The 21,959-nt window shown below is 39.2% G+C and overlaps 1 protein-coding gene across 2 annotated transcripts in view; it reads left to right on the top strand.

Moving 5' to 3' along the window:
* DMD (dystrophin) overlaps nt 1-21,959 on the top strand; it is a gene marked incomplete at its 5' end in the record, with an annotated part of 2,126,456 nt that overhangs the window by 1,477,813 nt on the left and 626,684 nt on the right. The window lies entirely within an intron of this gene.

Genomic DNA, 21,959 nt, shown 5'->3' with positions numbered 1-21,959 from the left:
GTTCAAGCAGGGAGTTGCTTCCTGGACCATCTTTGTTTCCTGTCTGCAGTGGCACTTTCAGATCTAGACGTCTCTCTGCTGCTTGGGTGCCCTCATTGTGTAATATCAGAGATCGTTGTACCATTCCTCATGCCATACTGGGGTGGGTGGGAACTTTGAGAGGCTGTTTAAGGCCCATGTGCCTAGACATTGCACCTACTCTTCTTTATACGGGATGATTCAGAGTGATTGTGCATGAGGTCAGGAAGAGGGATAGAGGGAAGGGTAAGGGAAACTGCTTTCCGTCCTGTTTTCGTCAGAGGCTCTCCTCAGAAATAAGGCCCAGGTCACCTGTGCTATCAGATTCTCTTGGATTTCCCTGGGTTTCCTCCCTTCCTTCCACCTCCTTTCCCTCCAGGGATACATATCAATATTAAATTTTCTTACTTCCCCTGCAATGCCCGCTCGTTTCCCCTCCCACATCCAGAGGAATCTTTTCTAGTGCAAGGGTAGGGAAAACCTTCGTTTAATCATCCTTTTTTCCTTCCTAAGCTTTTGTCTTATACCAGGCCTAGGCTTTTGAAACTTAAAAACCAAGAGTCTGTGTCTTCATAATATACATTCTGTTGTGTCAACACTTCCCTAAGGAAGTAGAAGCAGAATGTCTGGCTGCCAGTATGTTGGGGGAGGGGAAAGAGTGACCAGAATCGAAGGTTAATATTTGGAAAATATTATTAGTCATACTTACATTTATTAGGTACATAGTGATAATAGCTCTTATTTTATTGAGTACCTCCCAGGTATCAGGCAGTACATGTTGTGTGTGGTGTGTGTATTTGTGCGTGTGTGTGTAAACCCTTTACAAAATCCTGTCAGCTAAATTTCATAATCCCCATTTTATAGACGAGGAAACAGTTTCTGAGAATGGTTAAATTGTTCAAGCTTACAAAATAATCAAAGAACAGAGCTTAGAATTTGCAGATGTCTCTTGCTGGCTTAGAAGTGTGTGTTCCTTTCACAATGTTTACCACTTCCCACCTTGTTTTGATGTTTTTGTTAATGACCTGAATCACTAGGACTGCTAGGACTAAAGACGGTTTCAGTCGGCAATTACGGATGTTTTGATTGACTTCCTGGAGACATTTCCCCTTTCAGTTGTAGTGAATATTAATTAAACTAGACTCTTCTTGATTTTGAAATTTTAATTATTGTTGATTAAACAATGTATTTGGATATATGCTAACGTATTAGTTAGGTGGCAGTGGCCACTGTAACAGGTAAGCTCTCAAATCTTGGTAGTTTACCACAGTATAAGTTCACTTTTTATTCTGGTGTATTCCAAAGTAAGCAGCACTTAATGAAGTCATTCAGGAGCCCAAGCCCCTTCCAACCTTTGTATCCAGAACATCAAAGTGTTATGCATTTAACGGGCAGGTGGGGAACGAGTATTGACCGTTGGCATTTATTATGAGCCAGGCCTGGAAGTCGTACACATTACTTTGTTCATAATCTGTTGGCTGGAACTTGTCACGTGGCCACATCTAACTGCAAGGGAATCTGGAAAATAATGTCCAGTGTTGAGCCCAGGAAGAAGAGAAATTAATTTGGCAAGAAACTAGTCGGTCTCTTCCACAGCTAATTTGGAGAAGAAGAATGCACTTCTGTGTAATGTGTAGAATGCCATTTCTAAAACCAGCAATACAAGAGCAAAATTGCCTTGTAATGACCAACATAGATAGCTGTCCAACTGATATAGTAGAATGTTCCTCCCTCAGACTGGAACCATGAGGCTTCCCCAACCAGGTTGATACACACAGGCCTAAAAGAGTGAGTGATTTATGAGACTGGATTCCCACTACACAGTTAAGTGCTCTGTTTCTTGCCTGAGAAATATGGAAATTGGGCTAAGGTGTTTATACAAATCCAAACATACTATATAGAAAGTCATTTGTTATTTTACCAATGAAAAAAACCTTCTTTTTTTCCCCCAAGAGGAAAATAACACTCATTTATTTTACAGTATCCATTCAGCTTTGTCTAAACATTTTCCATTATCCCTTGCAAGCTTTTTGAAATATTGTATCGACTTTTTTTCATGATGTAAATTAAAACTGAGTGACTGGAGGGCAGTTTTGTATATCTCTGCTAATATCCAGTGATTTGAATAGTTCTGCTTTTCTAAAGCTTTTGTCTTTTAGGAATGAATGCCTTTATGAATATTTGCAGCATAGTGGAAAGGTTCCAACTCAAATGGTCCAAAAAAGCATTTTCTTAAAATCAGGTGTCTGTTGAGACATGTCGTGTTTCTTGTTTAGAGCCTAAGCCAGAATCTTAGTTCTCAATATGCCTGGAGCCTCTAATGCTGGTACCAGGATAATTCTGACAAGATATGTTTATCTAAACAATGTCATTTGCAGCCCTGCTATACTTCAGTTTATCTCTCCATTTGAAATCAATAAAATGGGATGGAGATTGAGTACTCGTAAAGTTCCAGTCGTGTTCAAAATAGAATTTTTCTTAGTATAGATTTGGTTTTCAGGGAACGCGTAGAAATAAGATACTTGCTCATAAAATTGTATTTTCTTATTTGAAGATTTCAGTATTCCTTTTTTATTGCCCTGAAACTTCTAGAAATACTTAAAAAGGAATCAGCTAAATAAAGAAAAATATTCATTAAGTATATAGTACTATATTGAAACATGGTTCCCTCCTTGATGAATCCCAGTTCATAACTTTGAACAGTTGGGGAAATCTGTACATAGTTATTGTATTCTGTCAAGAGAAAAGGCCCGTAAAAAGCAATTCTTCTCTACTAGTAGCTGGGGCTGCAAAATACCAACCATGTTTCACTGTTTAAAACTGTTTCCATGGTATCTGTTGTTTTCAGGTGATTATATTGTTGGAAATCATGTTGTAATAATCTAGGTGAAAGAATAAATTTCATTCTAAGAGCATTCAGGTAAAAATTTCTCCTTGCTGTTTCTGATGGTCAAACTGCTCATTTTCCTTCAGTTGCTGAATGTGTCATCCATTCCTGGTCATTTTCTTCTGTAAAAGGGCTAGGTCAGGAGATCAAAAACAGATAAGAAGGATTTAAAATTGCTTCCTTGGAGGTTTCTGAATTATGCAAAACTCGTGTTCATGTCCGTTACGACTGCAAGTCTTAGTACCATAATACCTCTCGTAGCAGTAAGGAGGATATGGAAAAAAGGAACTGCTCTCTTATTGTTCTGTTTATTCCTCAAATAATATTGGTGAGCATGGCTCATCTGACATTTGTATTTGAGAACCTTGCTTCTGTAGCTTCTCCCTCCCTAATCCCCACCATTACCATTTTAAAGATCTGTGGCAATAGCACACATAGGTTTTAAGGGCAAGCTGCCTGGGCTGGCCACTTAGTACCTTTGTGACCCTGAACAAACAACTAATCTCAGTAAACTATCTGATTTCGGTTTCCTGCTCTATAAAATAAGATTACTTCTGTCCACCTCAAGGTTGGGAGAATTAAATGAGTTATTACATGAAGAGCGCTTAGCTCCTGGCCATAGTAAGAGTTCAGTGAATGTTATCTCTTGTTGTTTTAATTATAATCTAATTGCGTTGTTTGAATGCTTAGTGGGAGAGCATTTAAAGCATTTAGTAAGCTCTTAAGTAACTGTCTGATTTTTCCACTACCCACCACACCCCCCCCCCCAAAAAATGGAGAGAGAGTTTTAGAAGATCAAAAGGAGAAAGTTGCTTTGGAAAAGATGAAATAAGATATATAAATAGAATTAAACAAATATTTGGAAAAGCCTTCATGTGAGTGATACTACAAAAAGCAAGGCAATTGATGTAAGCTATTTCCTTTTCAGTATTTACTGTAACCTTAGGAGGTGGGCATTATTATAGAGACAGAAAACTGAAGCTCAGAGAGCTTAAATAACATGCCTGGGGTCCTAGTAAAATGTCATGTGAGGGACTAGGATTTAAACTGGTGTCTATATAATTCTAAAGCCTGACGCACATCAAATAGTAAGGGCTTGTTAGTCAAAAAATAGAAAGAAATACTTATTTGAGAACTTAAAATTTTAGGAGTGACCTCAGTTTACTATAATATGAATATAATGTTTTACTGCTCCCATTTATATTGCTGTCTTCTATGTATTTGCAAGTCTAATTATAGGATTGTCTCTTACATGTGTTGGAAATGTGCAGGATAGTGGACCTCAGTAATCTATTAGCTGTTCAACCTTGACCAAGTAGATTCACTTCTCTAAGCCATGGTTCCGTCATCTGTCATGTGGGGATAATAATAACACTTAAGCTGGTAGGGTGATTATAAAGATAAAATTACATGATGTTTCTAAAGTGAAGACCTGGCGCATATGAGATGCTCATTAAATGGTAGATACTATCAAGATGAGATGAATCTGGTACAGAGGAACTGGAGCTGGGAGAATATGAAGGGAAAATAATATATGGCCTTTTATTATCTAACACAAGGGTGGAACTTCTAAAACAACATACCAAGTGTTAACAGAGAGTTGTTTCTTTTAAAATTATTTTTTCGGCAAAGGCTTTTTCAAACTAGTCCAAAATTCTTTGAGAAATTTGGTGACATCATATACATTTTAAGAGAATGAATTTGTATCGTATTGCTTAAAGAGCTGGTGTACAGGGCTGTAGAGAGGAGAATGCTCTACTGTATGAGAATAAAAACACTCTCACAGGATTTCTGAATTAACTGACAGTTCTTTGGCAGCTTTGTCAACCCATCATTCATTGCTGCAACCAAATGTAAGAAATGCTTCATGGTGAAATAAAAAGACTGTTATTCTCCACATTTTTATGAAATCTCTATTGCTAATGAAATGCCAGCCAATATCTTCCTCTCAGGTATTGTCTAGTAGAGAGTTGCTTATTTTAGAAGAAGTGGAGTCAACCATATAAATTTCCTTCTTTTGACATCTAGCACCCGCTGTCAGCCTGTTATAACTACAAGCAGCTCTCAAAGTTTACATCCACCAGGATGCCGCTGGCAACCCAAGAGTTCAGTTCAGTAAATATTTGAATGCTTCCTCTGTGCGAGTTAACATCAGAGGTGATGGAGGGGATACAGGGAGGAATGATTCAGCCTTTGTCTTAAAAGAGCTAACAATCAAATGTGGGTACTTGAACAAGTATGTACGGGCAAGGCAGTCTACGGTAAGTACTTCTGTAGAGAAGTATTACAAAATGCGGACAGAGCGTGCAAGAGAAAGGGAGATTGGATCTGAATGAGGGGGTCCTGGAATGCTCCCAGGAGGTTAAATTTTGTCTAAAAATCATAAATTTGATTAGTATGTTGAAAAGCAGAAAGAGGTTGGAGACGGAAGGATATTTCAGGAAAGGATGACAGGAGAATACATAATTAGAGTTAGGTTAGCAATGGTGTGACAGATGAATTTGTAGGAGTGTGTGTGTGTGAGTGTGAGTGTGAGCACATACGCTGTGGAGGGTAAGGCAGGAAATGAAGTCAGTGAGAGCAGTTAGGAGCCACGAGAGCCCGAGCTAGAGCAGTGGCAGTGGAGTGAAAAGAAAGAACTGAATTAAGATATGCAGTGCAGCTAGCATTAACAGTATTTGGACATTGATTGGATGTGTGGAATTGAAGATCTAAGAAAGTGCTTACCTCTTAAGATTTTGAGATTCAGTTCTTTGGAAGATGGTAATATAACCAGAGACAAACTCAGGAAAAGGAGTTGATCATGGGTGATAAAATAATGTGTCTAAGATATAGCTGATGTCCAGAATGAGAAATGGTTGAAAACACAAGAGGAGATTTCAGGGGTGAAGTTTCTTCTACACAGATTTGGAAGTTACCTGGAGTGGTTAAGCTTGCATAGAGATGGGGTGTCAGGTGAAAAAAAAAGCAGGCCTAAGGAAGAGCCTGGAACTTGTCTTACATTTAAGGAATATATTGATAAGAAGAGTTAGCACCACCCCTCCCAGTGGCAACTTGCAATATAGGTGCATTTAGACAAACACACACTGAAGAGTGAGTTTATAGGTTATGCACTGTATTTTGTTTTCTGTATCTTCTGCAATCCAACCAGTCTAATAGTGTAAGTTTTGGTGCAGTGGACTTCAGTGTTATACCAAGGGTTAAACGAAATATCACTTCCTCAATCCTACTACAAAAATAAGAGTTTTACTACATTCTATTATTTTTTTTAATTTATTTATTTATTTACTTTTGGCTGCTTTGGGTCTTCGTTGGGTTGTGCGGGCTTCTCATTGCAGTAGCTTCTCTCGTTTCAGAGCACAGGCTCTAGGCTCGAGGACTTTAGCAGTTGTGGCTCTAGAGCACAGGCTCAGCTGTAGCACATGGGCTTAGTTGCTCCCCGGCATGTGGGATCTTCCAGGACCAGGGCTCAAACCCATTTCCCCCGCATTGGCAGGCAGATTCTTAACCACTGCGCCACCCGGGAAGCCCCTGTTATTATTATTAATCTTTTCTTCCACTGTTGTTATTTGCTAGGAATAGTAAGTATATTAGTTAGCATTCTCCAGAGAGCTAGCATGCTCACTCTCGCGCGCTCTCTCTCTCTCTCTCTCTCTCTCTCTCTCTCTCTCTATATATATATATATGTATAATATATATGCATATATATTTATTTATATATTTATTTATGTTTATTTAATGCACACACACTCATAAAGAGCAAAAGAGAGAGGGATTTTAAGGAATTGGCTCATGCCACTGTGGGAACTGGGAAGTATGAAGTCTTCAGGGCACACCAGCAGGATGGATACTTAGAAAAGAGTTGATACTACAGTCTTGAGTCCAAAGGCCGTCTGGAGGCAGAATTTTTTTCCGTTTCTGGGGATCTCAGTCTTTTCTTTTAAGGACTTCAGCTGATTGGATGAGGCCCTCCCACATTATGGAGGCTAATCTGCTTTACTCAGAATCTACACATTTAAATGTAATCACATCTAAAAAATACCTTTACAGAAACCTCTAGGGTGATGCTTAAATAACTGGGATACATTGTCTAGCCAAGTTGACATATAAAATTTGCCATCACAGTGAGGTTCATAGTGCCATGTGTTTCTTCACATATAAATTTCATGATTCCTTTAATTTTCATTAGTATCCATTCAATAGGGTACCTGGAAATATATATTAAAAATGGAAAAAAATAGAAATGATCTTTAACATCTTGATAAGTTTCAGAGCTCCATTAGAGTAATTATAACTCATGCACTAAATTTTTTTACCTATAAAAAACAGGTGTGTTTTTCTTTATAGAATTTTTCTTATATTGTGTTAAACTAATACTAAATATCTATGATGAAATAATTTTATTTTAATGTATCTCATTTTTAATTTTATAAGAGATTAATATCAAAATATATTTGAAAAGGATTTAAAATCCAAATTAGCTGCCATGACTATACATAATTATTAATCTTTCATGTGATCATGTAATCGGAAAAGTAAATAAATTTTATTTAAAGTGATGTAGCTACAATTATGAACATAAATAGTGTTTTCTACTAATTGCTTTTTTTAAAAATTTATTTATTTTATTTATTTTTGACTGCATTGGGTCTTCGTTGCTGTGCGCAGGCTTCCTCTAGTTGCAGAGAGCGGGGGCTACTCTTCGTTGCAGTGCATGGGCTTCTCATGGTGGTGGCTTCTCTTGTTGCAGAGCATGGGCTCTAGAGCACAGGCTCAGTAGTTGTGGCACACCGGCTCAGTAGTTGTGGCGCATGAACTTAGTTGCTCCGCAGCACGCGGGATCCTCCCGGACCAGGGCTTGAACCTGTGTCCCCTGTATTGGCAGGCAGATTCTTAACCACTGCGCCACCAGGGAAGCCCAAATTGCTTATTTTTTTCTTTATGTTTCTTTCTAAGGGGACAGATTTGGATTAGCGAATGTTCTATTCACTCTATTCAGTTTAAAAAACTGAATACGATGAACGTAACTATTAAATAAATAAACCAATTAAATAAAATGATTTTTTTCTTTATGGTATAATAGAATAAAGATGATGATGAATAAATATAAAGAATCTCACACTCAGACAAAGTGAGCTGATAAGAGAAATACAAAACAGAAAGAGATGTGCTCACAGGGGGAATTCCAGATTTTCATAGACTAGCATTTTCATCTTATGGCATATTGGGGCATTGCAACTAAAGACCTGAATTCCTCTTATATTTTGGTACCTCCGGGCACAGGGAGGGCTGTTACTCCCTGGTGTGCCATGCACTTTAGATGAATCTAAGCCAAGGGTTAGATATGTGCTATGGGCTGCTCCTAAAAGATTCCCTCACCTCTCCTCAGGTGTTGGAAGAGTGTAGGGGTTATTTGAGATCTACCATTTCTTTCTTTAACAAATGCCCTCATTAATCATTTGAAGCAGCGTAACAACTTGTTTGCTACTAGTCTTTATTCTGCTGTACCTGCCTTAAGGGAAGCATTCATGAAGTAAGGAGGATTAATGGGTTGTGAACTTTCTACATGCAGAGGACAGAGCTGGGCTCATTCTACTTTAGCCAAGAAAAGGAGTTTGTGGTTACCTACTGCTGCAAAACAACCCCAAAACTTAATGCCTTAAAACAGCAACAATCATTTATTACCTCTCACAGGTTCTCTAGGTCAGGAAATCACAAGTGACTTGGTGGAGTAGTTCTGTCTTGGGGATTTCTCATGAGGTTGCAGACAGTAGTCACCTGGGGCTGCAGTCATGTGAAAGCTTGACTGGGGCTGGAGGATTCACTCCCAAGGTGGCTCACTCATGCTGTTTGTGAGGTGGTGCTGTCTGGCTGGTTCTTCTCTACATGAGCTTCTCCATGGGACTGCTTGAGTATTCCTGCAACTTTGTGGCTGGCTTCAAGAATAAGTAAAGCAGGAGTACAAGGCAGAAGCTGTAATGCCGTTTGTGACCTAGCCTCAGAATTCATGCTACAACCCACCAAGACTTTTCTGTAGCTGCTTGACATGTTGATAATTATCTCAGATCCACTCAGCCTAGCTCCACATGGAGAAGATGGGTTTTGGAAAGAAAGCTCTTGAGTTTTGGAGGCCTACCAGAACGACCTAGGCAGCTAGCAGTTGGTTGTGGGATGAGGATGACGATTACTTTTATGTTTGTGAGACAAACACGTAAGAATGTCTTTCCTTAGTTTCATTCTAAGAGTAATGTGGTGCTAAAAGCAATGAATCTAAGATGGGAAGATGTGCTTTAAGTCCTGGCTCTGCTGTTTAATGACAACAGGACCCTTGGCAAATTATTTAGTCTCTCTGACCCTTTGTTTTCTCATCTGTAAAATTGGGCCCCTGATGCCTTCTGTACCAGATTGCTATTAGGATTAAGTGGAGTGACATCAGGAAAAGCCCTTTTCAAATGGCAAATCACTACAAAAATAACAGTGTCTTGGCCATCTTGGGCTGCTGTGACAAAATACTGTAGACTGTGTAGATTATATAATAGACATTTATTTCTCACAGTTCTGGAGGCTGCGAAGTCCAAGATGAAAGTACCAGTAGATTCGGTTCCTGGTGAGAGCCCCTTCCTAGCTTGCAGAGGGCCAATTCTCAGAGAGCAGAAAGCTCTGCTCTCTCCATCTTCTAATAAGAACACTAGTCCTGTCATGAGGGCCGACCCTCCTGACCTCATCTAAACTTAATTACTTCCCAAAGGCCCCATCTCCAAACACCATCACCCTGGGCATTAAGGCTTCATTCAGCATGTGAAAATTTGGGGGGCACAAACATTCAGTCCATAACATTCAGCTATCTTCATCTTTGACAGTTCCATTAGGTCTGCTAGGTATCAACAATGACAGAGCCCTGCTATAAGTGTAAGAGTTTTTTACATTTAGAAAATGGGTACATGAAGATTGAAAATTGTTCTTCTGTCTATACACAGAATATTTAGTACTTGCTCAAGAAATTTTCCTTCACTGAGAGTGCTGATTCTCTTAAATTCCAGTCAAGGGCCTTGGGAAAAAAATAGGTTCTACATCAAGATTTTCTTAATGAAATGCTTTATGATATTTTATTCAGTATTAAGATAAAGCAAAAATATTTATGCAGGACATTCTGTTTTTATGGTTTCCAGCTACTGTATAGTCTTTTTTTTTTTTACAAACAGAAAGTCACAAAAATTATAATCATCCTCATCAGTTCACTCAGTCCATGTAATTACTTTTTCATCTTGATCTTCTGTTAGCACTTTTATGAATTCATCAGTTTTCCATTAGAGTTCTGAAAATGCCTACTCATTCAGTTCAGCAGTATAGTCAGTTACCAGAAACCTGTGCTTGTCAAACTTTTCCATGAATTCCTTGAAGATGAAACCCTTTTATGGGAACATATTTGCAAAAGCATCAGAGTACACCCAGAACTGTCTGTAAATGACAAAAGACTTAAAAATGACCATGGTTAAAGATTTGATGAAAGTTCACGATAATGCAATTGACAAGGAAATTTAGTTATTTCTGAGATATGCATTTTAAAATAATAACTAGAATTATGACTTATAACATTATACCAGAACATACAAGATTTTTAGGAATTGCATGTAGTGTCTGAAACATTTATATTAACATATATTCATACAAATAACCCAAAGAAAGTTGAGTATTAGTTTTTTTAATTTTTTAAATTTATTATTTTTTTACACAGCAGTTTCTTATGACTCATCAGTTTTATACACATCAGCGTAAACATCTCAGTCCTAATCGCCCAATTCATCCCACCACCATCCCCACCCCCCCACAGCTTCCCCCCTTGGTGTCCATACGTTTGTTCTCTACATCTGTGTCTTAACTTCTGCCCTGCAAACCGGTTCATCTGTACCATTTTTCTAGGTTCCACATACATGCGTTAATATACGATATTTGTTTTTCTCTTTCTGACTTACTTCACTCTGTATGACAGTCTCTACATCCATCCACATCTCAACAAATGACCCAATTTCATTCCTTTTTAGGGCTGAGTAATATTCCATTGTATATATGTACCACAACTGCTTTATCCATTCGTCTGTTGATGGGCATTTAGGTTGCTTCCATCACCTGGCTATTGTAAATAGTGCTGCAATGAACATTGGGGTGCATGTGTCTTTTTGAATTATGGTTTTCTCAGGGTATATGCCCAGTAGTGGGATTGCTGGGTCATATGGTAGTTCTATTTGTAGTTTTTTAAGGAACCTCCATACTGTTCTCCATAGTGGCTGTATCAATTTACATTCCCACCAACAGGGCAAGAGGGTTCCCTTTTCTCCACACCCTCTCCAGCATTTGTTGTTTGTAGATTTTCTGATGATGCCCATTCTAACTGGTGTGAGGTGATACCTCATTGTAGCTTTGATTTGCATTTCTGTAAGAATTAGTGATGTTGAGCAGCTTTTCATGTGCTTCTTGGCCGTCTGTACGTCTTCTTTGGAGAAATGTCTATTTAGGTCTTCTGCCCATTTTTGAATTGGGTTTTTTTTTAATATTGAGCTGCATGAGCTGTTTATATATTTTGGAGATGAATCCTTTGTCCGTTGATTTGTTTGCAAATATTTTCTCCCATTCTGAGGGTTGTCTTTTGGTCTTGTTTATGGTTTCCTTTGCTGTGCAAAAGCTTTGAAGTTTCATTAGGTCCCATTTGTTTATTTTTGTTTTACTTCCATTACTCTAGGAGATAGATCAAAAAAGACCTTGCTGTGATTTATGTCAAAGAGTGTTCTTCCTATGTTTTCCTCTAAGAGTTTTATAGTGTCCGGTCTTAAATTTAGGTCTTGAATCCATTTTGAGTTTATTTTTGTGTATGGTGTTAGGGAGTGTTCTCACTTCATTCTTTTACATGTAGCTGTCCAGTTTTCCCAGCACCACTTATTGAAGAGACTGTCTTTTCTCCATTGTATATCCTTGCCTCCTTTGTCATAGATTAGTTGACCATCAGTGCGTGGGTTTATCTCTGGGCTTTCTCTCTTGTTCCATTGAGATATGTTTCTGTTTTTGTGCCAGTACCATATTGTCTTGATGACTGTAGCTTTGTAGTATAGTCTGAAGTCAGGGAGTCTGAGTCCTCCCGCTCCTCAAAGAAGTCCTCAAGACTGATTTGGCGACTTCCAGGAAGATGGCGGAAGAGTAAGACTCGGAGATCACCTTCCTCCCCACAGATACACCAGAAATACATCTACGCGTGGAACAACTCCTACGGAGCACCTACTGAACGCTGGCAGAAGACCTCAGACCTCGCAAAAGGCAAGGAACCCCCCCATGTACCTGGTTAGGGCAAAAGAAAAAATAAACAGAGACAAAAGGATAGGGACGGGTCCTGCACCAGCGGGAGGGAGCTGTGAAGGAGGAAAAGTGTCCACACACTAGGAAGCCCCTTCGCGGGCGGAGACTGCGGGTGACGGAGTGGGGGAGCTTTGAAGCCGTGGAGGAGAGCACAGCAACAGGGTTGCGGAGGGCAAAGCGGAGAGATTCCAGCGCAGAGGATCGGTGCCGACCGGCACTCACCAGCCGAGAGGCTTGTCTGCTCGCCTGCCGGGGCGGGCGGGGCTGGGAGCTGAGGCTCCGGCTTCGGTTGGAGCACCGAGAGAGGACTGGGGTTGGCGGCCTGAACACAGCCTTCAGGGCGTTAGTGCACCGCGGCTAGCTGGGAGGGAGTCCTGGGAAAAGTCTGGACCTGCCGAAGAGGCAAGAGACTTTTTCTTCCCTCTTTGTTTCCTGGTGCGCGACGAGAGGGGATTAAGAGCGCAGCTTAAAGGAGCTCCAGAGACGGGCGCGAGCCACGGCTAAAAGTGCGGACCCCAGAGACAGACATGAGACGCTAAGGCAGCTGCTGCCGCTACCAAGAAGCCTGTGTGCCAACACAGGTCACTATCCACACCCCCCTTCCGGGGAGCCTGTGCAGCCCGCCACTGCCAGGGTCCCGGGATCCAGGGACAACTCCCCCGGGAGAACGCACGGCGCGCCTCAGGCTGGCAAAGTCACGTCGGCCTCGCCGCCGCAGGCCCGCCCCGCACTCCGTGACCCTCCCTACCCCCCGGCCTGAGTGAGCCAGAACCTCCGAATCAGCGGCTCCTTTAACCCCGTCCTGTCTGAGCAAAGAACAGACGCCCTCCGGCGACCTACACGCACAGGTGGGGCCAAATCCAAAGCTCAGCCCCTGGGAACTGTGAGAACAAAGAAGAGAAAGGGAAATCTCTCCCAGCAGCCTCAGGAGCAGCGGATTAAAGCTCCACAATCAACTTGATGTACCCTGCATCTGTGGAATACATGAATAGACAACCAATCATCCCAAATTAAGGAGCCGTGTGGATGAAAGGCTCTTGTTGCTGCAGCCAGGAGTTAGTGCTGTGCCTCTAAGGTGGGAGAGCCAACTTCAGGACACTGGTCCACAAGAGGCCTCCCAGCTGCACATAATATCAAACGGCAAAAATGTCCCAGAGATCTCCATCTCAACGCCAGCACCCAGCTTCACTCAACGACCAGCAAGCTACAGTGCTGGACATCCTATGCCAAACAACTAGCAAGACAGGAACACAACCCCACCCATTAGCAGAGAGGCTGCCCAAAATCATAATAAGTCTACGGACACACCAAAACACACCGCCAGACGTGGACCTGCCCACCAGAAAGACAAGATCCTGCCTCATCCACCAGAACACAGGCACTATTACCCTCCACCAGGAAGCCTACACAACCCACTGAACCAACGTTAGCCACGGGGGACAGACACTAAAAACGACAGGAACTATGAACCTTCAGCCTGCAAAAAGGAGACCCCAAACACAGTAAGATAAGCAAAATGAAAAGACAGAAAAACACACAGCAGATGAAGGAGCAAGATAAAAACCTACCAGACCTAACAAATGAAGAGAAAATAGGCAGTCTACCTGAAAAAGAATTCAGAATAATGATAGTAAAGATGATCCAAAATCTTTGAAATAGAATAGACAAAATGCAAGAAACACTTAACAAGGACCTAGAAGAACTAAAGATGAAACAATGATGAACAACACAATAAATGAAATGAAAACTACTCTAGATGGGATCAATAGCAGAATAACTGAAGCAGAAGAATGGAGAAGTGACCTGGAAGATAAAATAGTGGAAATAACTAATGCAGAGCAGAATAAAGAAAAAAGAATGAAAAGAATTGAGGACAGTCTCAGAGACCTCTCAGACAACATTAAATGCACCAGCATTCAAATTATACGGGGCCCAGAAGAAGAAGAGAAAAAGAAAGGGATGGAGAAAATATTGGAAGAGATTATAGTTGAAAACTTCCCTAATATGGGAAAGGAAATAGTTAATCAAGTCCAGGAAGCACAGAGAGTCCCATACAGGATAAATCCAAGGAGAAATACGCCAAGACACATATTAATCAAACTGGCAAAAATTAAATACAAAGAAAGCATATTAAAAGCAGCAAGGGAAAAACAACAAATAACACACAAGGGAATCCCCATAAGGTTAACAGCTGATCTTTCAGCAGAAACTCTGCAAGCCAGAAACTCTGCAAGCCAGAAGGGAGTGGCAGGACATATTGAAAGTGTTGAAGGAGAAAAACCTGCAACCAAGATTACTCTACCCAGCAAGGATCTCATTCAGATTTGATGGAGAAATTAAAACCTTTACAGACAAGCAAAAGCTGAGAGAGTTCAACACCACCAAACCAGCTCTACAACAACTGCTAAGGGAACTTCCCTAGGCAAGAAACACAAAAGAAGGAAAAGACCTACAATAACAAACCTAAAACAATTAAGGAAATGGGAATGGGAACATACATATCGATAATTACCTTAAATGTAAATGGACTAAATGCTCCCACCAAAAGACACAGATTGGCTGAATGGATACAAAAACAAGACGCATATATTTGCTGTCTACAAGAGACCCACTTCAGACCTAGAGACACATACAGACTGAAAGTAAGGGGATAGAAAAAGGTATTTCATGCAAATGGAAATCAAAAGAAAGGTGGAGTAGCAATTCTCATATCAGACAAAATAGACTTTAAAATAATGACTATTAGAAGAGACAAAGAAGGGCACTACATAATGATCAAGGGATCGATCCAAGAAGAAGATATAACAATTGTAAATATTTATGCATCCAACATAGGAGCAGCTCAATACATAAGGCAGATACTAACAGCCGTAAAAGGGGAAATCGACAGTAACACATTCATAGCAGGGGACTTTAACACCCCACTTTCACCCATGGACAGATCATCCAAAATGAAAATAAATAAGGAAACAGAAGCTTTAAATGATACATTAAACAAGATGGACTTAATTGATATTTATAGGACACTCCATCCAAAAACAACAGAATACACATTTTTCTCAAGTGCTCATGGAACATTCTCCAGGATAGATCATATCTTGGGTCACAAATCAAGCCTTGGTAAATTTAAGAAAATTCAGATTGTATCAAGTATCCTTTCCGACCACAACGCTATGAGACTAGATATCAATTACAGGAAAAGATCTGTAAAAAATACAAACACATGGAAACTAAACAATACACTACTTAATAATGAAGTGATCACTGAAGAAATCAAAGAGGAAATCAAAAAATACCTAGAAACAAAGGACAATGGAGACACGACAACTCAAAATCTATGGGATGCAGCAAAAGCAGTTCTAAGAGGGAAGTTTATAGCAATACAATCCTACCTTAAGAAACAGGAAACATCTCGAATAAACAACCTAACCTTGCACCTAAAGCAATTAAAGAAAGAAGAACAAAAAACCCCCAAAGTTAGCAGAAGGAAAGAAATCATAAAAATCAGATCAGAGAAAAATGAAAAAGAAATGTAGGAAACAATAGCAAAGATCAATAAAACTAAAAGCTGGTTCTTTGAGAAGATAAACAAAATAGATAAACCATTAGGCAGACTCATCAAGAAAAAAAGGGAGAAGACTCAAATCAATAGAATTAGAAATGAAAAAGGAGAAGTAACAACTGACACTGCAGGAATACAAAAGATCATGAGAGATTACTACAAGCAACTCTATGCCAATAAAATGGACAACCTGGAAGAAATGAACAAATTCTTAGAAAGGCACAAGCTGCCAAGACTGAATCAGGAAGAAATAGAAAATATGAACAGACCAATCACAAGCACTGAAATTGAAACCGTGATTAAAAATCTTCCAACAAGCAAAAGCCCAGGACCAGATGGCTTCACAGGCGAATTCTATCAAACATTTAGAGAAGAGCTAACACCTATCCTTCTCAAACTCTTCCAAAATATAGCAGAGGGAGGAACACTCCCAAACGCATTCTACGAGGCCACCATCACCCTGATACCAAAACCAGACAAGGATGTCACAAAGAAAGAAAACTACAGGCCAATATCACGGATGAACATAGATGCAAAAATCCTCAACAAAATACTAGCAAACAGAATCCAACAGCACATTAAACGGATCATACGCCATGATCAAGTGGGGTTTATTCCAGGAATGCAAGGATTCTTCAATGTATGCAAATCAATCAATGTGATACAACATATCAACAAATTAAAGGAGAAAAAACCATATGATCATCTCAAAAGATGCAGAGAAAGCTTTTGACAAAATTCAACACCCATTTATGATAAAAACCCTGCAGAAAGTAGGCATAGAGGGAACTTTCCTCAACATAATAAAGGCCATATATGACAAACCCACAGGCAATATCGTCCTGAATGGTGAAAAACTGAAAGCATTTCCACTAAGATAAGGAACAAGACAGGGTTGCCCACTCTCACCACTCTTATTCAACATAGTTTTGGAAGTTTTAGCCACAGCAGTCAGAGAAGAAAAGGAAATAAAAGGAATCCAAATTGGAAAAGAAGAAGTAAAGCTGTCACTCTTTGCTGATGACATGATACTATACATAGAGAATCCTAAAGATGCTACCAGAAAACTACTAGAGCTAATCAATGAATTTGGTAAAGTAGCAGGATACAAAATTAATGCACAGAAATCTCTGGCATTCCTATACACTAAGGATGAAAAATCTGAAAGTGAAATCAAGAAAACACTCCCATTTACCATTGCAACAAAAAGACTAAAATATCTAGGAATAAACCTACCTAAGGAGACAGAAGACCTGTATGCAGAAAATTATAAGACACTGATGAAGGAAATTAACGATGATACAGATAGATGGAGAGATATATCATGTTCTTGGATTGGAAGAATCAACATTGTGAAAATGACTCTACTACCCAAAGCAATCTACAGATTCAATGCAATCCCTATCAAACTACCACTGGCATGTTTCACAGAACTAGAACAAAAAATTTCACAATTTGTATGGAAACACAAAAGACCCCGAATAGCCAAGGCAATCTTGAGAACGAAAAACGGAGCTGGAGGAATCAAGCTTCCTGACCTCAGACTATACTACAAAGCTACAGTAATCAAGACAGTATGGTACTGGCACAAAAACGGAAATATAGATCAATGGAACAGGGTAGAAAGCCCAGAGATAAACCCACGCACGTATGGTCACCTTATCTTTGATAAAGGAGGCAGGAATGTACAGTGGAGAAAGGACAGCCTCTTCAATAAGTGGTGCTGGGAAAACTGGACAGCTACATGTAAAAGTATGAGATTAGATCACTCCCTAACACCATACACAAAAATAAGCTCAAAATGGATTAAAGACCTAAATGTAAGGCCAGAAACTATCAAACTCTTAGAGGAAAATATAGGCAGGACACTCTATGACATAAATCACAGCAAGGTCCTTTTTGACCCACCTCCTAGAGTAATGGAAATAAAAACAAAAATAAACAAATGGGACCTAATGAAACTTAAAAGCTTTTGCGCAGCAAAGGAAACCATAAAGAAGACCAAAAGACAACCCTCAGAATGGGAGAAAATATTTGCAAATGAAGCAACTGACAAAGGATTAATCTCCAAAATTTATAAGCAGCTCATGCAACTTAATAACAAAAAAACAAACAACCCAATCCAAAAATGGGCAGAAGACCTAAACAGACATTTCTCCAAAGAAGATATACAGACTGCCAACAGACACATGAAAGAATGCTCAACATCACTAATCATTAGAGAAATGCAAATCAAAAGAACAATGACATACCATCTCACACCAGTCAGAATGGCCATCATCAAAAAATCTAGAAACAGTAAATGCTGGAGAGGGTGTGGAGAAGAGGGAACCCTCTTACACTGTTGGTGGGAATGTAAATTGATACAGCCACTGTGGAGAACAGTATGGAGGTTCCTTAAAAAACTACAAATAGAACTACCATATGACCCAGCAATCCCACTACTGGGCATATACCCTGAGAAAACCATAATTCAAAAAGAGTCATGTACCAAAATGTTCATTGCAGCTCTATTTACAATAGCCCGGAGATGGAAACAACCTAAGTGCCCATCATCGGATGAATGGATAAAGAAGATGTGCCACATATATACAATGGAATATTACTCAGCCATAAAAAGAAACGAAATTGAGCTATTTGTAATGAGGTGGATAGACCTAGAGTCTGTCATACAGAGTGAAGTAAGTCAGAAAGAGAGAGACAAATACCGTATGCTAACACATATATATGGAATGTAAGAAAAAAAATGTCATGAAAAACCTAGGGGTGAAACAGGAATAAAGACACAGACTTACTAGAGAATGGACTTGAAGCTGTGGGGAGGGGGAAGGGTAAACTGTGACAAAGCGAGAGAGAGGCATGGACATATATACACTACCAAACGTAAGGTAGATCGCTATTGGGAAGCAGCCGCATAGCACAGGGAGATCAGCTCGGTGCTTTGTGACCGCCTGGAGGGGTGGGATAGGGAGGGTGGGAGGGAGGGAGACGCAAGCGGCAAAAGATATGGGAACATATGTATAGATATAACTGATTCATTTTGTTGTGAAGCTGAAACTAACATACCATTGTAAAGCAATTTTACTCCAATAAAGATGTTAAAATGAAAAAAAAAAACTCTAACTAGAACATAATCTCATTAAATGACATAATGCAAAAGTGAACATAAAAACTGTACAAGAGAAACATTAAACACTTTTCAGAAGAAGTTAATGTTTATACCATAGTCTTTGATATACCCTCATCTCTAGGTTAAATGCTGTGTAAATGTAGTGCTGTGCACCAAACTAAGTCAGCCTAGTAATTTCTTATAAAATTCCCCCACTCATAGTTTATAAAGTTTGGCAATGACTTATAGGTGTTTTAGAGAGAGATTTATCCTTGAATGTTTTCAATGTTTAAACTTGAAAAGAAAATAATAGAGGTTCCTACCCAAAAAAAAAAAAAAAAGACTGATTTGGCTATTCGGGGTCTCTTGTGTCTCCATACAAATTTTAAGATTTTTTGTTCTAGTTCTGTAAAAAATGCCATTGGTATTTTGATAGGGATTGCATTGAATCTGTAGATTGCTTTCGGTAGTATAGTCATTTTCACAATATTGATAATTCCAATCCCAGAACATGGTATATCTCTCCATCTGTTTGTATCATCTTTAATTTCTTTCATCAGTGTCTTATAGTTTTCTGCATACAGGGCTTTTGTCTCCCTAGGTAGGTTTATTCCTATGTATTTTATTCTTTTTGTCACAGTGGTAAATGGGAGTGTTTCATTAATTTCTCTGTCAGATATTTCATCATTAGTGTATAGGAATGTAAGAGATTTCTGTGCATTAATTTTGCATCCTGCAAGTTTACCAAATTCATTGATTAGCTGTAGTAGTTTTCCGGTGGCATTTTTAGGATTCTATCTGTATAGTATCATGTCATCTGCAAATAGTTACAGCTTTACTTCTTCTTTTCCAATTTGTATTCCTTTTATTTCTTTTTCTTCTCTGATTGCCATGGCTAGGATTTCCAAAACTATGTTGAATAATAGTGGTGAGAGTGGACATTCTTGTCTTGCTTCTGATTTTAGAGGAAATGCTTACAGTTTTTCACGATTGAGAATGATGTTTGCTGTGGGTTTGTCATATATGACCTTTATTATGTTGAGTTAGTTTCCCTTTCTGCCCACTTTTTGGACAGTTTTTTATCATAAATGGGTGTTGAATTTTGTCAGAAGCATTTTCTGCATCTATTGAGATGATCATATAGTTTTTATTCTTCAATTTGTTAATATGGGGTATCACATTGATTGATTTGCATATATTGCAGAATCCTTGCATCCCTGGGATAAATCCCACTTGATCATGGTGTATGATCCTTTTAATGTGTTGTTGGATTCTGTTTGCTAGTATTTTGTTGAGGATTTTTGCATCTATATTCATGAGTGATATTAGTCTGTAATTTTCTTTTTTTGTAGTATCTTTGTCTGGTTTTGATATCAGGGTGATGGTGGCCTCATAGAATGAGTTTGGCAGTGTTCCTTCCTCTGCAATTTTTTGGGAGAGTTTGAGAAGGATAGGTGTTAACTCTTCTCTAAATGTTTGATAGAATTCACCTGTGAAGCCATCTGGTCCTGGACTTTTGTTTGTTGGAAGATTTTTAATCACAGTTTCAATTTCATTACTTGTGATTGGTCTGTTCATATTTTCTATTTCTTCCTAGTTCAGTCTTGGCAGGTTATACCTTTCTAAGAATTTGTCCATTTCTTCCAGGTTGTCCAATTTATTGCCATAGAGTTGCTTGTAGTAGTCTCTTAGTATGCTTGGTATTTCCACAGTGTCTGTTGTTTCTTCTTTTATCATTTCGAATTCTGTTGATTTGAGTCTTTTCCTTTTCTCTCTTGATGAGTCTGGCTAATGGTTTATCAATTTTGTTTATATTCTCAGAGAAACGGCTTTTAGTTTTATTGATCTTTGCTATTGTTTCCTTTGTTTCTATTTCATTTATTTCTGCTCTGATCTTTATGATTTCTTTCCTTCTGCAAACTTTGGGTTTTGTTCTTCTTTCTCTAGTTCCTTTAGGTGTACGGTTAGATTGTTTATTTGAGATTTTTCTTGTTCCTTGAGGTAGGCTTGTATAGCTATAAATTTCCCTCTTAGAACTGCTTTTGCCGTATCCCATAGGTTTTCGATCGTCATGTTTTCATTCTCATTTGTCTGTAGGTATTTTTTGATTTCCTCTTTGGTTTCTTCAGTGATCTCTTGGTTATGTAGTAACGTATTGTTCAGCCTCCATGTGTTTGCGTTTTTTACGTTTTTTTTTTCCCTGTAATTGATTTCTAATCTCATAGCGTTGTGGTCAGAAAAGATGCTTGATATGATTTCAGTTTTCTTAAATTTACTGAGGCTTGGTTTGTGACCGAAGATATGATCTATCCTGGAGAATGTTCCGTGCGCACTTGAGAAGAAAGTGTAATCTTCTCTTTTTGGATGGAATGTCCTATAAGTATCAATTAAATCTATCTGGTCTGTTGTGTCATTTAAAGCTTCTGTTTCCTGTTTATGTTCATTTTGGATGATCTGTCCATTGGTGTAAGTGAGGTGTTAAAGTCCCCCACTATTATTGTGTTACTGACGATTTTCTCTTTTCTAGCTTTTAGCAGTTGCCTTATGTGTTTAGGTGCTCCTGTGTTGGGTGCATGTATATTTATAATTGTTATATCTGCTTCTTGGTTTGATCCCTTGATTATTATGTAGTGTCCTTCTTTGTCTCTTATAACATTCTTTATTTTAAAGTCTATTTTATCTGATATGATAATTGCTACTCCAGCTTTCTTTTCTTTTCTTTTTTCTTTTTTTTTTTTGCGGTACGTGGGCCTCTCACTGCTGTGTCCTCTCCCGCTGTGGAGCACAGGCTCCGGACGCGCAGGCTCAGCACCCATGGCTCACGGGCCCAGCCTCTCCATGGCATGTGGGATCTTCCCAGACCGGGGCTCGAACCCGTGTCCCCTGCATCGGCAGGCGGACTCTCAACCACTGTGCCACCAGGGAAGCCCTCCAGCTTTCTTTTGATTTCCATTTGCATGGAATATCTTTGTCCATCCCCTCATTTTCAGTCTGTATGTGTCCATAGGTCTGAAGTGGGTCTCTTGTAGATAGCATAT

The sequence above is a fragment of the Leucopleurus acutus genome, assembly GCF_964270905.1.
Source record: "Leucopleurus acutus genome assembly, chromosome: X".
NCBI lineage: Eukaryota > Metazoa > Chordata > Mammalia > Artiodactyla > Delphinidae > Leucopleurus > Leucopleurus acutus.
This window is presented reverse-complemented; position numbering and strand designations above follow the sequence as displayed.